General features: G+C 39.7%; 1 protein-coding gene across 1 annotated transcript in view; it reads right to left on the reverse strand.

Moving 5' to 3' along the window:
• Positions 1–13,388, reverse strand: part of LOC122813980 (arylamine N-acetyltransferase 2-like) — a 32,935-nt gene extending 19,547 nt beyond the window's left edge. The window contains exon 1 of the mRNA XM_044086544.1: positions 13,255–13,388. The gene's annotated coding sequence lies outside the window, so the exon portion shown is untranslated. The remainder of the gene's footprint in view (positions 1–13,254) is intronic.
• Between the last annotated feature and the right edge of the window lie 1,943 nt (positions 13,389–15,331).

The following is a 15,331-nucleotide window of genomic DNA, read 5'->3' on the forward strand; positions in this document are numbered from 1 at the left end:
ATGACAGAGGGAGAGAGAGAGAGAGAGAGAGAGAGAGAGTGTGAGATACAGAACCTAGAGGAAGCTGGAAAAACATCATTCACAATGTATAAACAGAAGAGAGGGAAAGCAGAAGGGGAGAGAGAAGTGGAAGAACTTACTAAAGGATTTAAATGAAGCATCAGAAGAACTAGCATGCGAGAAATAAGGGTAAGGAGAGCTTCAGAGCTGTGGGAAACACAACAGTTGGGACAAACATAAGCAGGAGAACGTCCGAACTATGGGAAACACAAGAGTCGGGGCAAACATAAGCAGGAGAACTTCCGAACTATGGGAAACACAAGATTCGGGGCAAACATAAGGAGGAAAAATACATCTGGAGGAGAAGTGCAATAACTCAAGGAAGATTTGTTGTGCAGAGAGAAGAATGATAGGGATGATTTAAACACTGGAAGAGTTAACAAAAGTGGTGTAAGTACTTGGCACTCTGGGAAACCTTGAAAAACAATACAGAGAGAGCAGCAGGAGAAAGGAAAATGCAGGAAGGAAGGATAGGCAAAAGGAGAAAGTGTAGGACCCTTGAGGAGCTAGAAGAGGTTAGGTAGGCAAAGGACCAAACACATTTATAAAGCGCTAAAGGAAAGAAGAGACATTTATGAAGTGCTAAAGGAAAGAAGAGACAAGGCTGAAGAAGTGAGAATGAGAAAGAATTGGGTAAGGGAGGAATGATGGAAGGGAGTTGCAGGATAGTGTCAGCACAATTCAGCCAGTGAGACGACTGCAGAAAGTACACAGAGTGGAGACATCAAAGCCTGAGAGTACTGCATAGATGGTATCTAACCCCATGAGGTTAGTAAAGGAAGGTAAAGCCTGAGAATACTGCACAGATGGTATCCAACCCCATGAGTTTGGTAAAGGACAAAAAATATGCTGAGAATAAAAATAGAACGGTACCATAACAAGAAACTACTAAAAAACAAAAAAACTAACACAGCTAAGGTAAAACAAAAAACTTTAATGCACATAAAAGACAAACTCTAGTGTCTGATGAAGCGGTGAGAGCACACTGTGAAAGCGATAACTCATATGTGTGCATTAAAGTTTTTTGTTTTACCTTCAACTGTGTTAGTTTTGGTACGTTTTTGTTTTTTAGTTTGGTAAAGGAGCCTGAGAATACTGCATAGATGATATCTAACCCCCACAAGATTGGTAAAAGGAGCCTGAGAATACTGCATAGATGGTATCCAACCCCCATGAGATGGGGAAAGGAGCCTCTGAATACTGCATAGATGGTATCTAACCCCCATGAGATGGGGAAAGGAGCCTCTGAATACTGCATAGATGGTATCTGACCCCCAAGAGATTGGTAAAGGAGCCTGAGAGTACTGCAGAGATGGTATCTAACCCTCATGAGATGCGGAAAGGAGCCTCTGAATACTGCATAGATGGTATCTTACCCCATCGGGTTGATAAAGGAGCCCGAGAATATTACATAGATGGTATCTAATAATCTAACCCCTACAAGATTGGTAAAGGAACCTGATAATATTACATAGATGGTATCTAACCCTCATAAGACTGGTAAAGGAGCCTGAGAATATTACATAGATGGTATCTAACCCCCACAAGATTGGTAAAGGAGCCTCTGAATACTGCATTGATGGTATCTTACCCCATGAGATTGGTAAAGGAGCCTGAGAATACTGCATAGATGGTATCTTACCCCCACAAGACTGGTAAAGGAGCCTGAGAATATTACATAGATGGTATCTAACCCCCACAAGATTGGTAAAGGAGCCTGAGAATATTACATAGATGGTATCTAACTTCCATAAGACTGGTAATGGAAGGCAGAAAGGAGGACAGTAGATGCTGCAGCTGTCAGGAGGAAGAAGCAAGAATGAAGCACATGTTCGAGACTGCGGATTGGCACAAGGAGTCTGGAAGCAGACAGAGAAAAGTTGGGGAGATTTATTTCAAAAGGAATTAGAGCATAATAGGGAATTCTGTACATGTGGCATAAAAATGAGAACAACATCTGGAAGGAAAGAGAAATGAACCTTATCAGACTGCTTTGTACGGAATTTAAAACCAGCCATCATCACTCAAAATGGAAGGAGACACAACAGTACTGGAGCATGAATTACAGAACAGGTTCATTGACCTGTGGAGAAAATGGCAAAAACTGACTAGATGAGGAAAGGAAGGAAGGGAAAATGATAAAAAGCAATGGAAATATAAATTAAAATAATAGAAGAGTGAAAATCATAGCAGGAGGAAGGAGGGGGTAGGGATACGATTGAAAATTAAGCGGCCAACGACTGATGAGCTATGGTGAACCATGCATGAGGATTACTTGTGAATATAATGTACTGTATGCAGTTAATACATTAAAAATAAATAATTAAAACATTTAATGTACCCAGCATTCTAAGTTTTGTCATTTCCTTGGTCAATGTGCCACCATGAGTCCCATCCTAGATTTCATAAGAGGACTGAAATGACATACAAAAGTATTTTGCCTTATATGTCTGAGACAAGTAAACAGTGCGGTGTATGTTATGAAAGTATACAAAAGAATCTGCATGCTAAGCCAGCTCTGACATTTGAATAAGTATTAAACAAACCAGTATTGCTGAAATTAGCAGCCAAATACAGCCGAATAACAGCATGATGCAGAGATGTGTACTGTTAACAAAATGTTCTCCTGTCCTAACAGCAAGCATGTTTTGGTGTGACTGAGCATCACACAAAGCACTGATGTATATTATTTTGAACAATAAACTAGAAAATTTTAGAAAACAGGGCTATATACTGACACAATATACAGCTTGAAAAAATGATATCAGTGGTGCACATAGGATAGAGCATGACAAGATCCAAACCATGTACATACAGTGGTTGGATACTGGAAAAAATGAGGGGTCAGATATAGATGATAAATACAGGGTCATAGGTGGTAACTAGGCTATTAGCTCAAGAGACATTTTACACCTTGCCAAGCTTTCCTCAAATTTAACAAAATATTGCTGAAATGTGTTGATACGCTAAGGAATTTTACTTTACATTATTATATTATTTTTATTGTTACACTATAGGCGTACACATCAAGTGTTCACATGCTGCCCCTGTTCATTAGGGGACATAGGTGCCAAACCAGGGGCAAATTTGTGATTTCCCATCCGTTGATCCATGTTATGTTTGAATACGGTTAGATATGAGCTTTGCTTTACATAGAATGGAAGCCGATTCCTAAGAAGAGGTAATCTTTGAGACACATAACTGTCCCTCCAACATGTTCTGTTTATGTGGCAGATGAGGTTTATTAATATTATGATTTGATGTGCTCAGAACTTCATAAGATGAACTGAAATGACAGAACTTAAGGGGCAGCAGTTAAATGTAAGATAGTGTACTGCATGTACAACCTGCTTTGTGTATGATTTCTTTGTAGGAGTATGAATATTTATTGCCACACATACCACCGGATAAAGTCAGAAGTGTTACAAATAGCTGTGCAAGTGAAGAGCGTTTTCAGTGAACAGAGCAGCAATTTGTGTTATAAGAAGGCAAATTGCAGAAGCTGGTGTGTCATATTATGCAATGTTAAGTTGAGCTTTCACAGTTACAAGAAAAAAATATTCTTCACAGAAAAAAGTATGTGTGGATAAAACAAGCAAGCCTTTTTTTTCTTACACCAAAGCTACCACCTTGGCAATATAGCTAAAGGCTAGTTTCAGTCTAGGAAATAAAGGCTTGCTTTAACCACAGAGTTTATGGATAAAGTTGCATTATGCTGATTCTAGAAAGCAGATTTTGCTTGTTACAGGGCATTAACAAAACACAAATTTAGCAGATGCTCTGTTAAGAAACTGAAGGTGGCAGCAAAATCTTTCCACAAATAAGACATCACAGGCACTGATGAGAACAAGTTTCTGATGGGGAACATTAAAGTGCATAAAAGCAAATCTTGAATTATAATGAAATGATAACATGAAATTTGAAAAAGTGGGGGGAAGAGGTTAATGGGGTATTAAGCTCTTAAATACAAGCTGTAGATGAAAGTAAAGAAGCTAGAAGGTGCAAGGGTGTTGCCCAAAGTGAAGTGTAGTGAATGTGCAATATCCATTACCACCCTATAGCAGGTTCGGTTTGTGCCATTGGCAATGCCCATTTGTTACCCCCTCCAATCTGAAGAAAAACAATTCCTCTCAGAGTTGAGGACAAAAAAGAAAAGATCTTTAGCCTATGCATAGAGCTATTTTGTATTTATCTAATAACTCTGCTATACAAAACTATTTGCTAAACTATAGCAGGAAGATCTATAACAGTTCGTTGCTACGAGTTTCTGTCATTTACCCTTAACCAAAAGTCTTCAGGCTGGGAAAATAACTATTCTGTAGCAACACAAGTTATTTACTGAACTGACACCTTTGATAAACTGCTTTACCGGCTCGATTCTACAATTACTAACTCACAAACACAAACTGATTGCTTGTCATACAGGGTCAGATGCCTACCATGCCCCTCAACATGAAGTGGCATTTGCACCTGCCATTTGGTAATGGGCAATGGGCCAGGGTCCTTGAAAAAAATTCTTAGCATTCCTTGAGGATAGTGATAAGAAAGGACAAAGTTCAGTTAGGCTAATAGAGTAGGTATCTCAAACAAACAAAGAAAAGTACAACATTTTCAAGAACAATATTTTGCTTTGTGAGCAAAATTTAATATCGTGAACTTGTGAATGACCAGAATGCACTATCCGAGTAACAAGATAAGAAACACATGCTAAAGGTATTTAGGCCTCAAGAGGCACAACAAATTTGATCATGCCTAGGTCTGATAAACCACTGCCATGTTTCTAACAGCTCACTGATCTTATTTGCTGGAGTGCGGAACAACAGTCCTGAATGGATATGATGTAGTTATTCTGCTCATTAGCGATACATCTTCATGGAAATGGATGGAAGGCAGTGATCCCACTTGTGATAGGACAGAAAAAGGATGACATCAGATTACATTCTTATCTAGTTTGATCCTTTATGTCATACTAAGTTAACAACATGTAATACTTCACATTATGGAACCAATAATGTTCTGTCTCGGGCTCCTGGATTGTACACAGAGACCTAATGCACTTGCTTCAAGGTTACTAACCAACCCTGAATGCGAACATGTGCAGACAGAACAGCCTTCAACCTACACTGGGGAGGTAAAGTATACATCCAGTTCCTACAACTGGAGAGGTAAAGTATACATCCAGATATTACAAAGAACAATGTTTACACTGGGTAAACATCACCTGCTACTGCTAGATTTGTTCAGCACAAGAAAAGAGGTCTTCAATTCCACATTGCTGGTTTCTCCTCCTAAGGGGATCCTCTTACTATACTGACGATACAAGAGAACAAACCACCACAAACATGCTGATACACTGTCATGACTGCTGGATGAGAAGCCCACACAGCAGTCAGTGACCTATAATACTAAATGTCTCTGCTGCAAACTCTGGGATCATAAAATACAGTTCTGATTTTTACAGGGTGCTTTGCATTGCAGATTGTCATTTTTGTGCACACTTTCTTTTTAATAAACAAATATCCTTCATTTCTAATATTTATTTTAAGTTGTTTTTGTAGAAGTTTAGTATCTCTTACTCGGGGATGTTCCCTTTGTGCTAATCTGACACTCCATGCAAATGCCAACAGGTGTTATGTGTATACCTGGCACTCCATGCAAATGCCAATAGGTGTTCTGAATATACCTGGCACGACATGCAAATAGTAAAAGGTGTTCTGAGTATACCTGGCACTTCATGCAAATACCAGTAGGTGTTCTGAGTATACCTGGCACTCCATGCAAATAAATAATAGATGTTCTGAGTACACCTGGCACTCCATGTAAATACCAATAGGTGTTCTGTGTATATCTAGCACTCCATGTAAATACTAGTAGGTGTTCTGTGTATATCTAGCACTCCATGTGAATACCAGTAGGTGTTCTGAGTACACCTGGCACTCCATGTAAATACCAATAGGTGTTCTGTGTATATCTAGCACTCCATGTAAATACTAGTAGGTGTTCTGTGTATATCTAGCACTCCATGTGAATACCAGTAGGTGTTCTGAGTACACCTGGCACTCCATGCAAATGCCATTGGTGTTCTGTGTATACCTGGCACTCCATGCAAATGCCAAATATGTGTTCTGGTATCAGTGTAGTTTCTCTCTCTCTATGTATGTAGGCCACTGTCATTGAGTTTAAGTCAGATTCATAGAATTATTTGTAGGCTTTCTTTACAGTACAGCAATTTCTGTCTCTCTGTCTGTCTTAAACACTCATCCCACTGTTGTGGCAATCCATCTGAAGTGTCATAAGCAGTAAATGTAGCAGAACATTACCTTTCACTTAAAACTTCTATAAGGTGAACTCCCCTTCCCTTTCTGAACTGCCATGAGCAGTAGTAGGAGAATGCTTTCAATCTGGAACTCTGTGAGGTGGACCCCCCAAGAACTGAGTTAGATTTTATGTGCTGTTACCTTATTTTTCGGAAACTGCAAGCTTATCTCTGAATGACATATCCCTTGTCTGCTTATGTGACTTCATTTCTGTGTGCTATTTCTTGTATTACTTTAGGATATCGGTGCTTATCTGTGGATGTGGTGCTCCTTTTCTCCTTAAGTGACTTAATTTACACATGTTGCTACATTTATTACTTCAGGAATATCACTATGTTCTTTGAGTCCTTATGTAACTTAATTTCTCTGTACTATTTGTTTTAGTACTTTAGGGTATCAATGCTTATCTCCGAATACAGTGCCCTGGTTGTTCTCAGCAAGGCTGAACTTTGAAGAACTCCTGAATCCAGTGGACATGACCTCTTCTGAGAAGGCAGCAGTACAAGCAGATTGAGTTGATTCCATTTCAGTAGCTGAGGTCAGTGTGTGACAAATAGGTCCACTGCTGCGAGACTACAGGAGTGGATGAGATGTGGTTGGAAATGTGGAAAAGTGCTGGAAGTTGTTGGAACTTTCATGGTTAATTCATATTTATACTGCTGTGTGGAAGGCTGGAGGAGTATCTATGGATCAGCAAACTGAGATAGTGGACCCCATGTTCAAAAAGAGGTATAGGATGATGTGTTCCAATTCTAGAAGGATTACATTCCTCAGTCTTTCTGGTAAAGCATATGCCACAGTGCCGAAAAGGAGGCTTTGTCTATTAGTGGTTAGTAAAAGCAACATGGATTCTGTCGTGGTTGTGAAACTTTGGATAAACTCTTTATCCTTGCACAGATATTGGAGGCATCATGGAAGTTTGACAAATCTGTCTATATTAGTTTTGTGTACTTTGAAAAGTTTATAAGCATTTTTTCTGGAATGTCTTGTGGGAGATGCTGTAACAGTATTGGGTCCCATGGCCTTTGCTAAATGCCGTTCAGTCCCTGTATTTAAGTAGTGACAGTTGTGCCACTGTGCTCATGTTCTCAGCATTGTCATACACATTCAGAGTGGATTTTCGTGAATAGGATATAACGCGGTAGCCAAGGTCTGAACAATATCCAATTTGTGGAAATGAGGCTGGGTACTATATTTGCTGTTTGCAAATTATGTTGACCTATTAGCCTGAAGATGTTGCAATTTGTAATGAACAATGGAACAGTTTGTTGCTGAGCGCAAAGTGGCTGGGATGAAAATTAGCATCTCCAGTCAGGAGTTCATAGTTCCCTCCTGGAATGGAGCAGACTGCCCTCCAATGGTGGGGAGAGGAATGGTATCCAAGGATTTTGTTCACAAGTGAAGGCAGAGGAAACCAGGAGATGGACCACCAGATGGGTACACTGATAGCTGTACTAGCTGGTGGTGTTGTACTAGACTGTGATGATGCATCAATGGATCAGTAATAGGATAAAGCTCTCAGTTTACAAGTCAGTTCGTGTCTCCGTCCTTATCTGGGTTCATGAGTTTGGGGTGGTGACCCAGAAGATGTGATCATGGATGCAAATGGCAGAAATCAAGTCCCTTCTCAGGTAAATAGGCTCACTGCCCAGGATAGACAGAGCAGCTGTACATACAGCCTATTCCCATGTGTGTTGAGATGAGTAAGATGAGCTGATTTGCACAAGTTGTGAGAATGCTACCTGACTGCGCTCAGTGGGAGGTGTACTGGGCACAGTCAACAGAGATGCCAGGTAGTGCCACGACATATTGGAGGGTTTTCTCAGCTTACGTATAAATGCATAGGGATTCCACAGAAAGAGCTTGAGACTGTTGCTAGGGATGAGGAGGCCTGGTGTACCCTGTACAACCTCCTAATTCAATGATCCTCACCAGATCAAGCAGTTTAGAACAATAATGGATAACATATTCAAAAGAAATACATTACCATTAATTCCCTGCTTAATTATAAAAAGTTGGACAGTTGTCTATCCCGTGTTAAAAGCAGACAACTGGTAGGATAAACATGTGAAATGTTATCCTGATCCAAGAAAATGTGACTAAAGTACAAATACTGAGTGTAGGTTAATCGGTCAACTATAACCTGGCCAAAGATATGGACTGGTCAAAAAATACGACGAAGAGCAAAATATACAAAAATCATTTTCTTTGCCATTCCACCCTCCCCCAATTCATAAAACTCTACAGTATTTATACAAGCCCACATTTATAATCAGCTTTAAGGTCACTCTGTCTCATAGTAATTCAGACCTGTTCCATAAGCTGCCATCTTGTTCAAGTGATCCTAGGCATTTAATTCGTATATGCTCATTCACACATGCTGATGTGACATCAGCATCAGGACATTGCCTCTCTTAATAAAACTAGTGGACGGAAAGCGCATGGTTGCAAGTCGTTCCTTTATCTAAAGAGACAAAGTGTTTAATTTTCCACTCAGGTGCTGAAGTATGAAATGTATTAGTTGTTTAACAGACTGCTCTCCATTCTTAAGTACTGCCTTTCATAATTTAATTTTATTAACTTCATTGGATTTTTGTGCCAGTTTGTTCTACAGAATCTTTGCTGTGGTTTGTCACATGGTACTATTACCACTTGCTCTGGCAGTTGCCAGTATAACAAAGAAGTAGTTGGACGGTCATGTCCTTCTGCACGAGTACATTTGCCTATAAGGTTTGTAATGGGGACTGGTGACCACTGTTATCAACATTCTGGTACATGTCAATGAGAAACTGCTGGGGGAGTTTTCATTTTCATTTGCTATAAGAATTAGTTAATCTACCATTTAATCATTAGCGGACCGGAGTTCCGCTGTGGCGTCCCCTAACCGGGAAAAGCCGAAAGACACAGCAACAACAACCATTTAATGAAGAGTTTCTGTTGTAATACAGTATAAAATAACTAGTATGTCTGTATTTTCACTGAGATTGTGTGATAATGTTAATATCCATGTAATGTTACTCAAGCAGAAGGTGTTCAGTAAAGAGCCCAAGACTGCAACAGTTATCCTACAAGAACTAAAAAATGCCCCTTGTATTACAGAGAACGGACATAACCTGGGATAGGGTAAGTGGAGATACAAGGGTAAATCATGATCAGTGGAAGTGAACAGGCAGGTGAACTTTTGTCAGTGAGAGGAAAGAAAACTGTAAGTTGAACTATGAAGAAGAAGCTAGCAGAGTCAGTAAAAATTAAAAGTGCTAAAAAATACTTCACTAAATCAGTCGATGCTTACTTCAGGTGTACAAATGCAGCACCACTAACCTTACAGCAAACCCTGTTTTGTGTGCAGTCATTAAATTTATTTATTTAATATTTGTTTACTGGGAGAGTTCGACTTGGAACAAAGCCAGTGGAGGCCTGGGGAGAAACGCTCCAGATGCATGTCGTTGTAACATGGGAGGAAACCCAAACAAATACACGGAGGATATGCAGACTCCACACAGAAGGCACCCCAGCCAAGAATTGAACAGGAGAACCTCTTGCTGTGAGGTGACAAATGCACTACTGTGCCATCCATAACATTTGCTTAATGGCAAAAGCAGACAAAAGCCTATCTAGTCTGTCCTTTTATGGGCTTCCATCATTCCCTCTCTCTATCTATCTCTCTATCTCTCTTTCTCTCTCTCACTGTCCTTCATTCCTGCCTTCCATTACACTTTTTCCACATGTTCCATGCCCTCTTGAATGCCTCTGTACCACTCCTTCTGATATTACAGAGATTGCAAAGTCACAAGTGTTCCTTTTAACCGTCGTCATCTTTTATTAATCTAGAATTAGGTGTAGTGATAATTCTTGTATAACTGTCAGTGTTACTAATCTGTCTGTTTGAATGTTGGTGCTTCATCATGGCTCTTCCTGCTTTAAAACAGCCTCTACCACAGTGCCAGTTCTATGGTGTAGAAGGATAAATGCCTGATTACAGCTCTGATGTCATTGGTTCAAACACTGACCTTGTCACTGGGGGAGGGGACTTACTGTAGAAGGAAAGGTGTGACAAGGCAACTGCCTGCCCTCATCTCAATTTCTCTCTGGGAGTGGGTTTGTGTGGTGCATGCCTTGGGGCACATCCTGTTCCTGACCCCAAATGGAGACCAGAATGAGGTGGAGGTGCTTGCTACAACAGGTGGAGAGCCTTCTAATGCATTATGTCATTCAGACATGTACATAACTTACCCTCACAAAGGCCCACTGTACTCCAATCCTTTAAACAAGTATGTGTATGTGTTATGTGTATGTGTATTTGTATGTGTATGTGTTATGTGTATTTGTATGTGAATGTGTTATGTGTATGTGTTATGTGTTGTATGTATATGTATATGTGTATGCGTTATGTATGTGTTATGTGTATGTGTTATGCGTATGCATTATGTATATGCATTATGTGTATGTGTTATGTGCTATGTGTATGTGAATGTGCTGTGTGCATGTGTTATATGTTATGTGTATGTGTTATGTGTATGCGTTATGTGTATGTGTAGGGAAAATCCATAAGGCTGAAGAAAATCCACTCCACTAGCTGAATGGTTGGCAGCTTCTTCACAGATGCTGTCATGCTCCCATTCAGGAACACTTTAAGGTCTAGCCTGTCAAGTCTTGAGTTATGGATTGCTGACCCCCTGCAACCATGGATGTCCAACATATTCTGGTACTGGGCCACATCTTAGCATACACCCCTCCCCCTCATCATGCACATATGGATAGACAATAAAACTTCATTATCCTGGGGGGGGGCATCCCTGTCCTCAAAGGACATGATAGGACAGGTTCTGATTATATGACATTCGTTATAGATCGATATAGGATAAGCCACAGTTTGGGCAGGCATGTGTATAGAGGGGTGGATATAGGGCATGGTTTAAAAAAGTGTTCTTCACAAGGATTTGATAGATGTATGTATCTACAGAGCATTAGGAAATAAATATGTAAAATCTTAATAAATTTAAACCAACGTTATGCTGAACTAATGCATAAATTAGTATTGTATTTGTTTAGTTTGTAAGTTGTTTACCGGAACAACTGGCATTTATGTTACCTTATTAACTTGGTTAATTTATTGCTGTTTATTTTGTTAACCTTTGCCTTTACATTACTAATGTTTTGTTTGCTTTAGGCCACTGTAAGTAATATTTCTGTAAATCTTTTTACTAAAAAGTTTATATAAATTAGAAATTAACAGCCAACAGTAGCATACAATCAGAATGAATTAGGTAAAGAATTATATGCATGTACTTAATTCTTTTTCTTAAAATGATTACCTATCCACCTGACAGCAGTGAGAAGAAGGAGAAATGTTCTACAACAATAACATTGGCCCCAACTCCAAGAAAATAAATTTCCAGTACCCCCACACTAAATGAAAACAACCATAAACACCTGTGTGGAAACTCTTCTCTATGAAGAAATGCTAATCCACACCTTACACAGTAGCATCTAGTGCTGCCCAGAAGGTCACAGGGCTGATTCTCTATGGCTATCCAGGCCTAGCTGATCAGCTAGTCACACCCTGCAAATGGTCAGCCTACCATATCACACACTACCACAGTCAAATAACAGCATCACAATGCAACAACAGTCCCCCCTCCACACGTTTCCTTATTCTAATCTCCTCTTTGCCATGCCCCCACAGCCTTCACTATATCATAGCCCCCGACCCTTCCTTCTGTCCATTTTTTCTTGCACCCTAAACCATACATCCCACTCTGTCCACTATCCCTCAGCTCTCTTCTACCTGTCCAAAACCCTCCCTCATCTTTAAATACCATACCCATGTCTCATTTGCTGACTCATCCCACCTACACATTTTCCAGCAACTAACAATCTCCTTTCTAACCCATCCCACTGTTAATTGCAGACCAGCACAGCTCTTTCTGTCTGTTTCGCACTGTGCCTTAAATCAGTACCTCAAACTCGCATATTTCTCAGGTCCAGACATGCTCTGTACATCAGTTCCTGACCAGACCCCCTCCCTGTAAACGGCTGCAGAGAATTTTGCTCTCTACTCAGTACATTACTTATCATAAGCTACTGCAAGGGACTAGTTTTAAGTTATTTCCATGATTTTAACTTGTACTGCCTGTATGTTTGTGTGCCAGTGATTTGGATTACAGCCAAAAATGGCCCCTGGACAGTTCACTTAATTCATTACCAAACATAAATAAAAACAGCACTAGAGCTGCTAAAGTTTATTTCAGACATACCTCTCAACCTCTTAGAGCAAGAAATCTGGGCAAAGCTATAAATAATGGGGGGGGGGGCAAAATAGGGACAAGTTTTAATTATTATTAGAATAACAGGTTTTGTATTCACATGCATTTTTTGAAGGGACTCAAATATTTGTCTGTCATTATTTTTCTAAGTTCATCCCTCAATGTTTTGCCAATTATTTGCCAGAAAACCTCAAATTTATGAAAAGCATAAAAAATATTAGTCAAGAATCTGTACATTCTGCAAAAATCTAGATTGTACAGTCAAGAGGTATGATTCAGACTTAAGTACCTAATAAGTGAAGCAATTAAGGGAATATGAGCAGTTTTATACAGCATGTTTTACACACCATACTGTATTCCAAATGACAACTGAGGAACGTGAACATTAGTTCTTTAAAATTTCAAGGTAGTTCTGCTTCTGTGTACCTCATAGCCCCTTTGCAAGTTTCCTTTCCCATTAAACTTAAATTATACTAAGAGGGAAGTACATTTAATGAAGAATGAAGCTAGATGAAAAATGGTTTCATCTGATGTGTTTATAATTGTCAGTTCTTGACATCAGTTTGAAAACAGAAAGAAAGGGAGAAAAACACACATATGGTAGCAGTTACCTGAGAAGAGTGGAGGTCACGTTGTGGAATTGTTTGCGTTCTGTGCTGTCAAGTAGAGCTTTGACTCTGAGTGGATTTTTCTGAAGTCCTGATGCCTTCAGGGCTGTGCTCAACTCACTGATTACGTTAGGAAACACTTTCTATGACTTGTCACATGACTGTTAGAAACCAGGCAGGTTCAACTTCTATGTCATGTGAGAGGGGACACTGCTGCCTTTGCCGTCTAGATTAAAGTGGAGTTCAGAACTCCAAGTTCACTTTCTCATTAAGTATCTTTCCGGCTGATCCCTCATCTGGAAATAGCAGCAGAGGTGGTAACTGTAACTTAGTTTCAGGAACTTTTAAAGCTTTTCTACTGAAATTAAGCCATGTAGTAATTTTTCATTGTAACAAATGTTGGTTCACAATTGTATTTAGGAGTGCACCCTTGTCAGAATGTGTATAACTTCCAAGTGTTTGTAACTTAGAGAAAAAACTAGAAAGGCATAAGTGCAATCATGTTAATATAGTAATTAGCCTAAATAATACGGGAGGACTCAGCAATGAAAAAGAATGAAGTGGGATCTAATAGAAAACATATGTCCTTTGTGTTTCATTGACGCTAGGATCAGGAAGAGACCTTCTGTGGCTACTGAGAAGTACTTGCACAGATGGATTACATAGCCAAAGAACTGCTTTTCTTAGGGTTGGGGCATGCTGACAAAAAGAGCATCAACTTTGTAACTGCTGGGAAAACATATAGTCACTGGCATTCAACCTGCTTTTGAGAGGAAATCTGGATCTCTGCATGTTAATCTTTTTTTCACAATAGAACTAAAAAAAAAACTTTTTCCAAGCCCCTCCTAAAGGAAGGTAGTTCAGAACCTCAGGCTTGCCCCTCTCTCAGAATATTGCCCTTAGGTGTCTGACATTTTAGCACAGAGGATCAGCTGCTAACAAGCTTCATCCTACAGTCCAGAGTTTGATTCCCACAGCCTCTGTTTGATTTCTGCCTGACTTTGAGCAAGTACATTACTCCTGAGTTATCCCTGAAAGTATGTTTATATTGAGTGGATTTACCCTGTTGACAAGTGAATAAAAAAATTACAAAGCATCACCAAATGATGGGATGTGAATCCCACAGGAGGTACAACTATTTACACAGATTCTTGCTCTGCTACCCGAGTTGTGAAGAACATTATGTTCTCTGAGTTGCTAGCAAAGCATTGGACTTCAACTTCCAATAAAGACATCACATCTAGCTGTGTCTGCTACAATCGATAAAAAGATCAGTAGCTGAGGTACTTTCTACCTTTTCCAATAGGACATCATGGAGAATGCTATGCCTGTCTCTCATCCTTCTCCCTCAGAAAAGCAGAGTCTGTTGGGGGATCTGGCTAAGCATTTCTCACAATACTCCAGGCTTATGCTGCTATCCTAGGTTTGCAGAGGCTGCTGTCTTGACTTAGCCCAAATGTTGTACCCTCCTAATGGCCCTAGACCTCACTATGAGTGTTTTTATACTGTCACCCAAAACATGTAGTTTAAGAATGCAGCACCACATCTGTGGGCATGTTTGGGTGCACCGCTGCAGTCTCTCTCTCTCTATCTCTCTCTCTCTCTCTCTCTCTCTAGTGACACTGTCTCAGACATGAGCCTATGTTTTGTGATGTTGTGTTGACTTTCTGATTCCTTAGATTAAGTGGACTTTGGTGGAAAAGTTCATTCTAAGTGGATTACTGAATAGTCAAGTGTAGGGCAGCCTATTCAGTACTTTATAAAAATGTCCCGTCTTATCACGGCTGCATAGCTCCATCCCCAAACACACTCACACTCAGTTATACTCACAGCTGCACAATATCTGTGTTCACCCTACCTGTTACAAGGAAAAAAAGAACACCCCCTAGGAAATGGAGAACAATGAATGTACCCTCAGTTTAGAAGAAAATTATCTACGAGAAGAGTTGCTTGATTTAATAGAGATGGACCGACATATTAAGATCAATGAAAGGAATAGACTGTAGAAGGTCAATAAATCCCCAAAAGTTAGAAGATTGATAAAACAAATTAATAGTAATTAGGGCTGTCCATAGAAATG

This window comes from Protopterus annectens, chromosome 10.part0 (assembly GCF_019279795.1).
Source record: "Protopterus annectens isolate FY-2018-M chromosome 10.part0, PAN1.0, whole genome shotgun sequence".
In the NCBI taxonomy this organism is placed as follows: domain Eukaryota; kingdom Metazoa; phylum Chordata; order Ceratodontiformes; family Protopteridae; genus Protopterus; species Protopterus annectens.